Genomic DNA, 15,800 nt, shown 5'->3' with positions numbered 1-15,800 from the left:
GACTGTGGGCTCATTGAATGACGGGACCCAGATTCAAAATTAACCCAAGAGTGTGGAACAGTGGGCGCGCTCCCAGACATTGCTGGTGGGAATGAAGAGAGTAGAGCCACTTTGGGAAAAAATCTGTCAGTTTCTTATACCGTTATGTGTTATATATTTAACACGTAAAATTAAAGATACATCTACGTATCAGCCAGCAATTCCAATATTAAATACTGACCCAAGAGAAATGAAGACCTATGTCCACACAAAGGCTCATACACAAATGTTCTTAACAGGTTTATTCATAATAGCCAACAGCTGGAAATGGCCCAGGTGCCCATTGGTAAGACAACACATAAACACATTGTGGTGCAATCCGACCACAGAACACTACTCAGTGACAAAAAGGAACAAAGCACAGATACATACAACAATCTGGGTGAATCTCAAAAATATTATGGTGATTAAAAGAAGTCTGACACTGTAAAATTCCATTTATATGAATTTCTAGAATAGGCAAAACCCCTCAAAACAGTGCTCGCCTCTGGAAGGTGGAGGTGGAGAGATCTCCAGGGAAAGAGCGTGATGATGGTAACATCCTCTGTCTCGATAGAAGCTTGGGTTACCCAGCTGTTTGCATTTGTCAAAACTTATGTCTTGTGCATTTCATTGTATATACCTAAGAAAAAGTAAAGAAATATTGATCTCTAGTCAATGTATGCACACTGAAATGTTTGGGGGGCAGAGGAAGTGTACTAATGTCTGCAACTTACTTTGAAAGTCATCAAAAGATAAGACAGATTGAAAGATGAGTAGAAGGATGCATAGATAGATAGAGATGTGACAAAGTAAGCACAGTAAAATGTAAACTTTAGAATCTAGGTGGGGAGTTTATAGGTGTCCATCGTACAATTCTTTCAACTTTTTTGCATGTTTGAAAATTTCATAACAAAATGTTAAAACAAATGAACCCAACAGGATAGAGATAGCTGAGAGTCAGTGGGTGAAACTGAATACCAGTGAAGGACAAGTGGCCTCTGCAGGTGTAGACGCTCCTCTGCTTATGCAGGGAACGAGGAAGTCCTGGTTCGCCAGCTGTTCATGTTCACAAGGAATGGGCGGCATCCTAGTTTATTATGAGCGCATGTGCTGCTGTAAGAACTGCTGAACTGATCGATGTTTCCATAATCCCTGCTCATGGAGGGCATCCCATCTTACCGCACACTGCTCTCGTCCCTGTGAGACTAAAATCCCACTTTCGAAGAAACATTAGCAAACGAGTGTGTATCAGTCAGGACAGGCTGCATCTTACTTCACTGACAAAAGATCCCCAAATCTCAATGGCTTCTCTCTCATGCTCCACATCCACTGTGAGTTGGCTGTGGCTCTGATGCATGTCATCTTCGCTCTGGGACTCAAGCTGACCAAGTAGCCTTTATCTGGAACATTTTCTCTATCTGGTAACAAAGGGAAAAGAGACATGGCAAACCACAGGCTGACTCTTACAGGTTCTGCCTGAAAGGGACATATGACACTTTTGCCCACATACCATTGGCCAAAACAAGCAACATGGTTACACCTTGGTTCAGCTGGACACGGATGCCCCGTCCTCCTACGTACAGCAGACTATGGCCAGCAGTGATCTGCTGTGTCCCGAGGACCCCATCAGGATGGCGTGAGGTCTGGCAAAGGTGAGGGGTGGGGGGAGAGGAGGCTGAGGGATGACGTAATGCTTTTCTTCAGACACTTTAAGGGAAACAGCGTGAGACTTGCTCTGCACAGCTCTAGGGGGTAGCATGAGGATACCCCCAATGTCTGGCAGTGACTGACTTTGGGTCACTACAGGAAGCCTTTTATAACAGGAATGACTGCCCAGCAATGGGGAGCAAGATGGGCACACATTACCTGGGCACTTCCACGGGCCCGGCACTTGAAGATATTATTGCACTCCATCCTCCCTATCCACCTGAAAACACTGAGCCCAGCTACCCACAAAGCAGTGAGTTCCCCTTCCCTGGAAGGATGTAAGCAGAGCCTGGATGGCCGTGTGACAGTGCTGTGGATGGAACCCCTGCTTTGGGATGGTGAGGTCAGACCAGAGTGTGGCTCCCTCTAGAGTACCCTTGAGAGGGACGCTATGCTCCCTGTCGCCATCACCTGCCCCACACAGAGTACCCGCTGCAGCATCACCAGGGTTCCAAACAAGCATGCTTCTGGGAGGGGCTGCGAGGCGGAAACCCCCCAGCCTTGGGCAGCTGCCCAGGGCTCTGAGACCTTGGATGCTGACCAAGACTATTACTGACCATCCCTGTGACCTTGGGCAAGAGGCCCAGCTGCAGGAGAGGGGGCAGTGAATTAGCACACTTCCAAGTAACTCAAGCAGCTGGGCCTGGCCTGGCCTGCGTCTCCATGTCTCTGAGCACATCCGCCACAGCCACGGGGTGAGAGCATTGGCCAGCTGACCAGTGCAGGTCCCACAACCCACTCAGGGCCTCACCGCTGAGCAGGCAGCCCCAGTGAAGCCACACCCCTACGGTGGGCCTTCCGTATGTTGAGAGATTGGCTGCTCTCTCGTTGTTGATTTGCTTCCCAAAGCTATCAGGCCATCTCGCCATTGTAATAACCCTTCTCATGAGGACAGTCCTTTCCAGTTTGCAAAATGCAAACTGACAGAGCCTCTACGGGCTCCAAACCCATGTCCTGGCCAGGGCAGGGATTCGGTTTTGGACTCGCACTCACCCCAGCCCAGGCGCTAGTCTGAGAGGGGACGCAAAAGAGAAGGGCCCAGCCTGCAGCTCAGACACCTGCCTGCAACTGGGACCACTGTGCTTGCCCAGCCGAGGCCAGTGAATCACGCGAACCACGTGAATCACAGCCTGAAAGGCCAGCTCTCCACTCCATCCCCTACTCAGGCAGCACTTCACAGTGTACAAAGGAAGTTTCTCCACCTCCAGGAGTGTATCTGACCCCACAATTTCCTTAGAGAGGAGGGAAGCAACTGGCCTGAGGCCAGATCACTAATGAGGGACAGAAGGGACATAGACTCCCATCTCCTGTCTGTCAGAGCCCAGAGCACCACAGCCGCCCTCCTTCCCTCCCTCCCACTCATGGGCCAGCTCTTGGGCTGCCTGTGGGCCCATAGGAAGCCCACTTGCCTCTTCCCCAAGTTCCGGCAAGGCTGCCAAGTCCTGGAGTCAATGCCCACTGAGCTCAGGCACACTCTGTGCAGTGTCTCTCTAACTAGGAGGCAGATGAGGTCAAGCTGCCAAGGCATTTACAGTGGCCTCCCCTCCCTTCGGCCCTGGAGGTCCCTCCTGCTCCCGCCCAGCCCAATGCAGAGCCATTGGCCTCCAGGGTGCTGGATGTCAGGGAGAGGGGAGGAAGAGTCCAGGCCTGGCTCTGGGCTGGCCAGCCAGAGGCCAGGGACGGCAGAGTTCCTCACGTCCGCACATTGCTGAGCATCCACATCCCTTGGCTTGCTTCCAGGGGCCAAGGCCCCCACCCCTCCACTGGGGACAGCTGTCGTCTGCACTCAGCCAGAGGTGGCCCAAGAATTCTGGCTGGCTGAGCCTCACGCCCCGACCTCAGCAGAGAGGCACGCAGAAGGCCACATCTTCCAAGCCCTCCGGCCCCTGCCTTGTCCCAGGCGAGCAGAGCCAGAGGCCCGCATGCTTGAATCCTGACCTTCCAGGCTGCCGCTCCTCAGGGCTCGCCCACACTTCCCTCCCTGCAGGTCCTGAGACAGTTTCTCAGCCCAGCCCCAGCTCACCCTCTCTCTGCAGCCACAGTGCCCTCCCCACTCCCGCCTCCTCCTTTCTGAGCACATGCACTCACCTCCATTCACACCCACCCTCACCTGCAGGCCCTGTGAGGTGCCACTCGTAGGACTGATTCCTGTTTTCCCTTCACTGCCCTTCCTCCTCCTATCCCCCCGTGGACATCCTTAAATATCCATGTATCCTTAGACCTCTCTAGTATGATACCGTGTGCTCATATTTTCAGTTTACAGGGGCGGATTCATGGTAAAGACTCTGCCCATCACACGGTTTTTACTCAGCGCTGTATTTTAGGATCTGCTGGTGACTGTGTGTCACCTTGTTCATGGCTCCTGATGGCTGTGTGGCTCACATTCTATCCATTCTCCTAATGTTGGACCATTAATTTAATCCTCTTCACTGCTGTAAATAACACTGCAAGAAACATCCTCATGAAGGTTCCTGCAGACCTGGCTGGGAGCTTCCTGGGAGAAACCCCCAGCAGTAGGGTGGCAGCCTGTGGAGTTATGCATACTTAATGCCCTAGGGGCTGGCGGATTGCTCCCAGAGTGACCACACCAGACTACACGCCCACCAGCTCGTGTGATGAGAGGAGAAAGGACATACCTGTTTGAAAAAGTCTTTGCTAGCTGCCAAGGCAGGAGCTGAAGTTTACAAGGCAGGCTTAGGCTGAGGAGATAGCAGGCTGTGGTGGTGTCTCCAAAGAGAAGGTGAGAAATGACGGAGAAGGAGGGAAGGAGATGGGGCGGGGGGTGCAGTATGAGCCGAGGCACTATGGGAGGAGGCCAAGTGAAGAGTCCCATAGGCAAATTTGGGATTGTCCAAAACGTCATTTTAAAGTTATTGGCTCTGCAGCATCTAGTGAGACCCCTCCTCAGGACGACCAGCTGCTCAGAAGCGTCCACTGTTCCCATGATGCTTTGTGTATGGGGCTTCTTAGGGACCTGAGGAGGGTAGCTATGGTGTGGACCAGACATCAGTGTGGGAGCCACATTGGGAAGAATGGGGGTCCATGAGCTCTGCCTCAGTAGTAACAGAGACCTCCAAGAGGGCTTCAGGCCGCCACAGATGATGAGGCTTGGGGTTCGCAGCCATCTTATCAGATCTCGAGGGCAGGGAGGTGCTTCTGACCCCTGGGTGATGCTACGTGGCTAGTGTGGGTGTTGCTGAAGATGTCACTTCCCACATCACACAGCGCCTCCCAGAGGACTCCCGGAAGAAGAAGTCCTCTGCCCCATGGTTACCTGTGCTGTTTCTGACTCGCTCTATTTTCAACTACTGAATTGTAAGTGATGTCACTAATCAGGTTTCCCATGGCCACCCTCAAGGCCATCTCTCACGAGTGTGCAGGATGCCACAGGGGACCTCTGGGTCTCCACCTCCTCCTGGTTCTTAGTTCTCTTTTCGCTTTCCTGACAGCGTCCTTTGAAGCACAATTTTTTTAATTTTGAAGAAGTCCAATTTATCCATTGTTTATTTGGTTGCTTGGGTTCTCAGTGTCATATCTAAGAAACCATTGCCTAATCCAATGTCAGGAGATTTATGCCTGTTTTCTTCTACGAGTTTTGTTGTTTTCACTCTTACTTTAAAATCTTTGATCTAGGGGCCGGCCTGGTGGTGCAGTGGTTAAGTTCACACATTCTGCTTCTCGGTGACCCAGGGTTTGCCAGTTCAAACCCTGGGTGCAGACATGGCATGGCTTGGCAAGTCATGCTGTGGTAGGCGTCCCACATGTAAAGTAGAGGAAGATGGGCACGGATGTTAGCTCAGGGCCAGTCCTCCTCAGCAAAAAGAGGAGAATTAGCAGCAGTTAGCTCAGGGCTAATCTTCCTCAAAAAAAAAATCTTTGATCTATTTTGAATTAATTTTTGTATGTACAGTGTGAAGTAGAGATCCAAATTCACTCTTTTGCATATAGATATCCAGTGTCCGAACACCATTTGTTGAAAAGACTATTCTTTGAATTGTCTTGGCAACCCTGTCAAAAATCAATTGGCTGTAAATGTGAGAGTCTATTTCTCTATTCTAAATTCTATTTCACTGATTGGAATGTAGCTTTATGCCAGCACCACACAGTCTTAGTTAATGTAGCTTTGTAGTAAGTTCTGAAGTCAGAAATCCTTCAACTTTGTACTTTTTCAGTGTTGTCTTGGCTATTCTGGGACCCTTACATTTCCAAATTGAATATTATCAATCTTTTGGAGAAGCCAGCTGGAATTCTGATGGAGATTGTGCTGAATCTGTAGGTCAATTTGGGGAGTATTGCCTTGTTAACAATATTAAACCTTCTGATCCAGGAACGTGGGATGTCTTTTCATTTATTTATATCTCCTTTAATTTCTTTCAAAAGTGTTTTGTAGTTTTCAGAGTATATGTTTTTCAATTCTTTTGTTACATTTATTCCTAAGTATTTCATTCTTTGATGCTATTGTGAGCGGAACTGTTTTCTTAATTTCATTGCTAGCAAGTGGATGGATTTCCAGGGAGCTTCTGATGCCCTCCTCCTCTTCTGTCGTTTGGTCTCTCTTCTCTCAGGCTGTGGCCCTGAGCCACCCTGGGTTCCAGCAGCAGCATCCTATGTGGCCAGGGCTTGGTTCCAGGCCATGGCTCCCCAAGGGCCTCAGCCCAGCACGGGGCCCAGGGCACAGGGCTGCTCACCTAGAGAACGATGCGCAAATGAACGAGTGTTCAAACGAATGAGTGAGTAAACAGACTGAGACATCAATCCGTGCTGGGTGCTGGATTCTGCATGTTTTGGGCAGCTGCTCCCAGAGCTCTGTAGCTGAGTCTCTACCTGTCTCGTACCTTCCCTGGAGGTGTTTCTGCCCCAGGCCCTCCACCCACACCCCGGGGAAATGCAGCCGTGAGGGACAGCTTCCTGGCACTTCCCTGCAGGCTGTGGAGGGGAGGGTTCGTTGGAAGTGGAGCTGAGTGAAGGGAAAGGGAGGTGAGCCAGCACATGAGGAGAAGACGCCCCAGGCCCTCTGGGCCTGACCACTCTGCCTTCCCAAGGGCTGTCTCCTTCTCTCTTGCCCTCCATTTCTCCGTGGGTGCCTCTCTCCTCACCTCAAGCAGGCCTGCTCTTCTCAACCCGGACAAGCAAACACACAGAGCCCTCCCCTTAACTCCGCCTCTGTCCTTCCTCACAGAGAGGTCCACGGCTGCTGTGTGCTCTCTTGAAAAGTAAAAAATTTGTGCTTCAAAAGACATCATCAGGAAAGTGAAAAGATAACCTACTGACTGGGAGACAATATTTACAAATCGTTTATCTGATAAGAGACTTGTATCTAGAATATATAAGAACTCTTACAACTCAAGGATAAAAAGACAAACAACCCAATTAAAACACGGGCAAAGGGTCTGAATTGATGCTTCTCCAAAGAAGATATACAAGTGGGCATTGGGCACATGAAAAGACACTCAGCATCATTAGCCACCAGAGAAATGCAAGTCAAAACCACAATGAGATACCATTTCACACCCATTAGTATGGCTACACCAAAAAACTAGATGATAGCAAGTGTCGACAAGGATGTGGAGGAGTTGGAACCCTCAGACACTACTGGTAGAAATGTAAAATGGTGCAGCTACGTTGGAAAACAGTCTGGCAATTCCCCAAAATGTTAAACAAAGAGTTACAACATAGGACCCAACAATTTCACTCCTAGGTATATACCCAAAAGAAATGAAAACATATGTCTCCACAAAAACTTGCCTATGAATGTTCATAGCAGCATTATTCATAATAGCCAAAAGGTCAAAACAGCCTAAATGTCCAGCAACTGATGAATGGATAAATAAGATGTGGTATATCCACACAACGGAATATCATTCAGCAATAAAAAGGAATGAAGCACTGACACACACTACAACATGGATGAGCCTTGAAAACATTATGCTAAGTGAAGGAAGCCAGGCACAAAAGGCCACATATTGTGTGATTCCATTTATATGAAACGTCCAGAACAGGTAAATCCATAGAGACAGAATGTAGATTAGTGATTGCCAGGGGCAGTGGCTGGGGAGGGGAGTAGAAGATTGGGAGATGACAGAGAAGGTACAGGGTTTCTTTTGGGGGTGATGAACATGTTCCGATATTGTTTGTGGTGGTGATTGCACAACTCTGTGAATATACTAAAAGCCATTGAAGTGTGTATGCAAATTATATCTCAATAAAGCTGTCTTTTTAAGAAATCTCCTTGGAGGGGCTTTTGCAGCAGCTCAGACCTGTTTCCCACAAAGCTTCAAGGAGAGGAAGAGGCCACAGGTTCTGGGTCCACCCCAGCAGCACCACAAACCTGCCGGTTGACCTTCTCCAGGCCACCTCCCCTCCCTGGACCTCATCTCCTCATCTCAAGATGGAGGGACCAGGTCAGAACAGCCGAGCCCCTTGAGCCAGCAGTCCCAGTTCTGGAAATCCTGCCCAGAGAGATATCCTCATGGAGGAGAAAGCTCTAGGCTCAAAAATATTCCACGCAGGCTTTTCCGTAGTGCTGAAAAACCAGAAGCCACCTAAGTTTCCAAAAACAAAAGAACAGTTATATAAACTGCAGTTGTGCCCTTTAAAACGGGGCCTGCAAACACTGACAACACGGGGAAATGCTGCTGTTGTGACATTTGGTAGAAAAGCAGGACGCGGAACTGAGTGAGGACAGCGGGCTATGGGCCACACAAACATTACCAGGGAGGAACAGGGACAGAGTGGAGCTGCTGTGACAGGGAGACTGAGCATGTCTCCCTCTTCTATTTAGAAGCCCATCAACATCACCACAACCGTGTCTATGTGACCGCAGGTTGGAAATCGGTTCCTCAGTGTGCGATCTGTGGGACAGGTTACCAGCAGGCCACAGCTGTCCATGAGGCAGGTGGACTTGGGGGCCAGGAAGCCAGGTGGCTCCTGGCCACTCCCTGGGCAGCCTCAAAGACAGGGTCCCCCATGGGCAGGGCTCCTCCCCAGCGGGCAGCTGCCGCGGACCACAGTGAGCTCTGGCGGGTGAATCCTGCCTGCACACCCTACAGAGCATCCTCACCCAGCAGGATTAGGGCCCCAGGAGAAACTGGGGCTCCACCTGGGGTGAATCGCTGCCCCATTCCAAACTGGAAACATCTCCTGGACAAAGACCCTGGAGGCTCATTCTACGTCCTTGCCCCTCCACTCTGGCACTACTTGTGACTGAAGCATCAGGGACTGAGAGAGGAGGAAATGAGGGAGGGAAATGCAGCCTCGTGGTCCAGCCCATGTCCCACTGCCCCAGGCGGGGTCTCCCCCTCCCAGACTCACCTGACAGCTGACAGAGGCAGCGAGGGGCTGGCTGGGCCTCTTCTCCAGCCTGGCCCAGTACCCATCAGCATAGCTCTCATCCCATCCTTTCACAGGGCCAGGCCACAGCTGAACCAGAACCCTGGGGCCCGATGGGCACAGGCTCCCCTCGCTTCAGCCAAGTTCCCGCCTCCCTCCCTTCCCCCAACACCATGCCTCCAAGGGGTGGCTCCCTGCAAGCCTTCAGGGCCCTCACCTCCACCCCATACTTCAAAGGTGCAAGGAAGGCTGGCCACCTCCCTCTCACCTGAGTGGAGGGGAAAACCACACTCCTGACCCTCTGCACATGGGAGGAAAGAGAGAGGGAGGAGATGAAGGAAGTGAGGGAGGGCCAAGCACGGCTGCCGTCAGTAGGAGCCCCGGGCTGGCTTGTGTCAGGGCTCTGGTTGTGAGACCCCCATGCTATCTGGTGGCCTGTGTTCACCAAACTCGGCTAGTCTTAGCCACATCTGCCCAGCAGCTGGCGGGGGCTGCAGCATGGCTGGGCTGAGGAAGAGGGCAGGGCCCTGGCGGGGTTACAGGCCTCACCTGAGTTCTGCTGCGGCCAGTTGCCTTGGCAACTCTGTCCTTCGGCCTCAGAGACAGAGGGAGCTGAGGCAGGCAGAGGAAGTTTGGTGGACGGCGCTCCCGGAGTGGAGCCGAGGCGAGGACAGGGGGTGGGGTGCTCTGGGTCAAGAACCGACCCTGAGAGGCTTGGAGAGCCTTCCTCACTTTCCAAAGCAGTTTCACACGCAGGGCCTCAGTCTTCCTAGTGGAGGGACAGCCAGGACAAGCCTGGTTTACAAAGGAAAGAGCCATCTGTGTGCCCTGCTTTGTGCCAAGCTCCACATGACCTGCTAGTGGTGCCCAGTCCAGGGAGAGACAGACACACAGACAAGTGAGAACAGTGCGGTGAGGAAAGTGCCCGGCAGAGGGTGTTCTCGGGCTGCAGAGCCCTGGAGTGGAAGTCCTTAGCTGGGGGCTCAGAAAGGGCCCCCAGAGAGAGCAGTGGGCCTGGCAGGAGGCCCAGAGTGGAGAAGGCTGGGAAGAAAAGGCCGGGCATTGGCCCGTGCAGAGGCCTAGAGATGATGTCAAATAGCGTCAGTGATTGAGAGCTTAGTAAGTGCTGGGTGCCTGACATTACCTCGTTCATAATTCTAGGGGGTAGGTATTACTGCCTCATTTCACAGATGAGAAAACTGAGTCTTATGATACGTGAGTTGCCCACAGTTACTCCTACACAGCTGCTGTCACAAAGAGCCCCCAAATCTCCATGGCTTAGCACAAATTGATTTCTTGCTCATCTCACAGTCCCATGTGAGTCAGGCAGCTCTCCTCCCAGCAGTGACTCAGGGACCCAGGCTCCATTCATCCCCTGGTGCCACCATCTTTAGTCCATGGTGTTTGAGATTGTCGCAGAGGGAAACTGAGTGAAGGATTGCACATGGGAGACTTTTCTGGGCCAAGTGGAAGTGGCACATGTCTCTTCTGTCCCCTTCCCACTGGCCCAACTCATCCCTAGGTCAAGGGGACTGAGAAATGTGGTCTAACAGGTTCTCAGGATGAAGAGGAGACCGAGGATGTCAGGGGCACTGGACAGCTCATCCCTGAGCGATTTACCCTGAGCCCGCATCCTTAACCATAGGCTGCTGCCTCCCACACACCCTGTAGGATCTGGATACCTTGGGGGCATGACAAGCAGCCAGGATAGCCCCAGTACAGGGCTAGAGAAGAAATAACCCCCAGAGAGCTGTGGGGCCGAATGTGAGGGTCCCCAGAACCAGCCAAAGCGTCTGGACTCTGTCCTTGCGAGGTAGGAGCCACTGACAGGCTTAAAGCAGGAAAGCGCCATGGGCAAGTCTGGATTCCAAAGAGATGAGGCTGTGGAGGAGAGGCCAGGGGTAAGGAGACCAGACCAGAGGTCATGTGAGTGGCCCAGGGTCCCTGGTGACCCGGAGCTGAGTCTCTGGACCCCAGCTCCTGGGCTCATCCTCCTCTGTCTTCAGGCACATGCTCCCTGCAGGGGCCCTAGGTAGGATGACCCAACCCCCCACCCCGGAGGACAGCTGAGGGCAAGCCGCCCTGGCCCTGGGATGGTGGATGTGAGGCTATAATTCTATTGCAAGTGTCTGGGAGCTGCCAGGGGCAGAGGGACCAGTGACCACATATCGTTCATTGCAGGCACCAGGGCCATCACTCAGGCCCAGTGAGGAGCCATTAACCTGGGCTGACTGTGCCCTGCAGGGAAACCATCTGCCAGCAGCCTCCTTACGGCAGGACCTTACAGCAGAGATGGACAAGGCGGATGGATGTGATGGGGCCACTGGGGAGGCCAGGGGGCGGGGGAGTGGGGTGCCCCTCCCCAGGAGAGAAGCGTGTATTGGGTAGGTGGATAACCTGGGCCTGGATCTCAGCTCTTCATTGACTGGGGAGAAGGACAGTTGTCTCCTGATGTGTAGGGGCCCCCTGGTGCCCAGATACATGCCAGCTCCCGTAACCCTCCCCACACGCCCTCCTGCCCCTAAGCAGCCTGGTGAGGACACCTCCCCCTCCTCTGTCCTCTCCTTACTCTCTCCTCTCCGCAGCTTCTTCCAGGCTTGCAGGAGAGGTGGGAGGGCTCCCTGCAGGATTTTCTCCAGCCCCCAGACCCTGACCGCAGCCGCTGGCTCTTCCCCTCTCTTGTCCTCACTCCCTATCACCGGCCTCCCAGCCAACCACAGTGGCTGCCATAACAACCACCCCCATTCCCCAGTGCTGGCCATGGGCAAGCCTGTCCTCAGGTTTGTCTTGCATCATCTCACCTCATCTTCACAAACGATCTTGTAAGCACTGTGCTTCCGCAATCCACAGAGGATGGACTGCTGCCCAGAGAGGGGACGGAGCTTGCCTGAGGTCACACAGTAACAGGGGGTAGAGCCAGAATTGCTACCTCTTCCCCTCCTGCCCCTGTCCCTTCCTCAGCCCTCTGTCCTTCTGTCCCACTCCAGCCACCCCTCATTCCTTCCCTGGGGAGGAGAGCTCAGGCTCCTTGGCGGGTGCAGCTATGTCTGCCCCTCAGGTCTCAGAGTGGGGAAACCAGCAGATGGATGGTCTCAGGGCTCCATCCCACTGGACAGGAGGAAAGGGATGGCAGGAGTGACTTCAGGGAAACGGCGGGCTGGTGCCTGGGGAGTGGAGGATGTTGTAACCCCCCCACACACACCTCCCTGTGACCCAGGAACACTGGGAAACCAGCTGTGTGCCTTCCACTGGCAGAAGCAACCAGAGAGCCTCCGAAGGGAAGCAGGGGAGGCTGGCAGCTGAGGGGGTTTACCCCTAAGCAAGTGGGCTCAGGGCAGTCCACTGGTGGAAGGGTGGAAGGTGAGGCTGGGAGGGGCTTAAGAGGACAGGAAGGAGGTGTGGAAAGGCCAAAGGGGAGCCCAGTGCTGCCTTAGTTTACTATCTCTATTCTCTTCAGCCACTTAGCCGAGGTCTCGTCTTCAAGCCTGTGCCTAAATGAAAATTACTGACATTCTAATTCCTTCACATCAGCTTCTGCAGCTGTCTGAAGTGTGGCTTCACCACCTCCTCCATGTCTGAGCCAGTCCCACCTCGTCTTTCTGTCTTCAGCTGGTGCGTCCAGGGGCAGAGGCCAGGGCTATTCTCTGGCAGAAGCGACCCCCGTAGCACTAGCCCTGCCGCAGCAGGCAGCTTTTGGAGTCAGAAGACCCAGGTGTGCATTCTGGCCCTCTCATTTAGGGGCCGTGTGCCCCTGGGACGGTTGCTTCACCTCTTTGAGCGTCAGTTTCCTGGTGTATAAATAGGCAAATAGAGCCTAACTTGCAGGGTTTTTAGGATCCCACACCTACCACACAGAACACACTTGGGCTCACAGTCCTCAGGAACTAACTCTGTCACCTCCCACTCTGATTGCCCGGGATCCCAGCTGCCATGGGGCACTTCTGTCTGTCCACCTTGCCGTAGCCTCCAAATCAACTTGTAGAAAACTGAATTCATTGCTGGTCTCCATACCAGGTCCCCCACTTAACTTCTGCTTTTCTGACCTGAGAATGATGATCACCCCAGATGCTGAAGCTAAAAGCTGTGAGACCATCTTTGACTTTGTCTCTTGGTTTAAATCCTTCCACTCGGTGGCCACCAAGCTCTGGTATGTCCCTCACCCAAATTTGCCTTCACCCCAGTCCTCTACTCAGACCAGGTCAGGACCAGAGCCTGTCCAGGGAAGGTTCCACTCTGTGTGAGCTACAGGGCACGAGTGGGGATGCAGAGGTGGGGCCCCTGCCCTCAGGGAGCTTCCAATCAAATGCAGGAGGCTGGTCCAACCCTCCCCACGACAGAGGAGGGGAGCCAACGGCACTGCCGAGAAAGACAGCCTGGGAGGGCTTCAGGGAGGAGATGGCATTTGAATGGGATCTTAAAAGACAGGGAGCATTTAAGTCAGTGCAGAAGGTGAGGAAGGGCATACCAGGGTAGGCAAGAGTGACCATCCACTTGATAAGATTTTAAGTGCCTGTTGCAGGCACTTTATGCCACTAACTAGGGCAGAAAACTGCTCCCGTGGAGTTTGCAAACTCAAACACAATAATTCTTATGAAGAAAGTAAAAGAGTATGTGGTGCAGAGTGACAAGGGGAGGCCTCTCTAAGGAGACATTGCCAGAAGATCTTAGTGATAAGAAGGAGCCATGTGAAACTGGAGGGAAGAACATTCCAGCCAAAGAAAACGGCAAATGCAAAGAAGACAAGCTTCTTCAGGAACAAAAACACTTTTTACAATCCAAACAGGAGAGACGTATAGGCTGATGGGATAGAACTGAGAGTCCAGAAATAAACTCCTATGCCTATGGTTAACTGATTTTCGACAAGGGTGCCCAGACCATTCAATGGGGAAAGAAGAGTCTTTTTGACAAACAGTGCTAGGACAACTGGATACACAGGTGTCAAAGAGTTAAGGTGTCCCCCTACCTCATAGCATATGCAAAAATCAACTTGAAATGGATCGAATATCCAAATGGGGCTAAACCTAAAAAGCTCTTGGAAGAAAACATAGGAATAAATATTCATGACCTTGGATTTGGCAATGGGTTCTTAGCTATGATACCAAAAACACAAGCCACAAAAGAAAAAAATAGATAAATTGGACTTCATCAGGATTAAAAAGCTTCTGAGCAGCAAAGAACAAGAAAGAAAGAAAAAATGAAAAGAAAACCTACAAAATAAAGAAAAGTGTTTTTAAATCAAATATATACAGATCTGATATGAGTCTAGTTTCCAGAATATATAAAGAACTCTTACAGCTCAGTGATGAAAAATTTAGTCCAACTGAAAAATGGACAAAGGATCTGAACAGACATTTCTCCAAAGAATATACAGAAATGGTCAACAAGCACATGAATAGATGTTCAACATCATTAGTCATCAGGGAAATGCAGATCAAAACCACAATGACATACCACTTCACATCTGCTGGAATGGCCAGAATTTTCAAAACGAACAATAAGAAGTGTTGTTGAGGATGTGGAAAAATTGGAACCTTCACACATTGCTAGTGGGAATGTAAAATGGTACAGCTGCTTTAGAAAATAGTTTGGCAGTGCCTCAAAACTCTAAACATGGAATTATCATATGACCCAGCAATTCCACTCCTAGGTCTATACCCAAAAGAATTGAAAACAGGTACACAAATGTTCATAAAAGTACTATTCACAATAGTCAAAAGATGGAAATAACCCAAATGCCCATCGCCTGCTGAATGGATAAATAAAATGTGGTAGATCCATACAATGGAATAACAATTAGCCATAAAAAGGAATGAGATTCTGATGCCTGCTACATCGTAGATGAACCTGGAAAAAATTACGCTAAGTGGAAGATACCAGACACAAAGGGTCACATATTGTATGATTCCCTTTACATGAAATGTCCAGAATAGGGAAAGCCATAGAGACAGAAAGTAGATTAGGGTTGTCAGGGACTGGCAGAAGGGGAACATGGGGAGCGACTGCTTAATGGGAATGAGGTTTCCTTTTGGGGTGATGAAATGTTCTGGAACAAGAAAGAGGTGATGGTCCCACAACATTGGGAATGTACTAAGTGCCACTGAATCCTACACTTTTAAATGATTGACTTTATGTTATGTGAATTTTATTTCAATAAAAAAATACATTTCTGACAAAATATTTTTATTCAGAGCACATAAAGAACTCTTATAAATCAATAAGAAAAAAAGAAACAATCCAATTTTTTAAATGGGCAAAAGACTTGAACAGGCACTTCACAAAAGAAGTTATCCAAATGGCCAATAAGCACATGACAAGATGCTCGGCATCACTAGTCAATAGGAAAATATGAATTAAACCAAGGAGATACCACTACACACTCTCCAGACTGGCAAAAAGACTAACACCAAATGCTGGTGAGGATGTGGAGGAACTGGAACTCTCATAATCTGCTGACAGAAGTGTAATTGGTAGAATCATTTTGGAAAACTGTTTGGCAATATCACCTAAAGCTAAATATTTGCCTATCTTATGACCCAGTAATTCCACTCCTAGATATTTACCCAAAAGAAATGAGTGCATATGTCCATCAAAAGACATATGCATGAACATTTATATCAATTTTACTCATAGCTGCCCAAAACTGGGAACCATCCACATGTCCATCAACAGGGAATGGATAAACAAATTGTGGTACATCCATACAACAGAATACTATTCAGCAATGAAAAGGAATGAACCAATAC

At 50.6% G+C, this 15,800-nt stretch overlaps 1 long non-coding RNA gene across 1 annotated transcript; it reads right to left on the bottom strand.

The window, feature by feature from the left end:
* Positions 1–266: 266 nt before the first annotated feature.
* On the bottom strand, positions 267–6,416 carry LOC138917816 (uncharacterized). The gene is made up of 2 exons (XR_011426288.1): positions 4,365–6,416; positions 267–1,439 (listed from the first exon to the last, which is right to left on the bottom strand). It is a non-coding gene; the product is annotated as an uncharacterized lncRNA (long non-coding RNA).
* Positions 6,417–15,800: the final 9,384 nt, after the last annotated feature.

The sequence above is a fragment of the Equus caballus genome, chromosome 15 (assembly GCF_041296265.1).
Source record: "Equus caballus isolate H_3958 breed thoroughbred chromosome 15, TB-T2T, whole genome shotgun sequence".
Taxonomy (NCBI): domain Eukaryota; kingdom Metazoa; phylum Chordata; class Mammalia; order Perissodactyla; family Equidae; genus Equus; species Equus caballus.
This window is presented reverse-complemented; position numbering and strand designations above follow the sequence as displayed.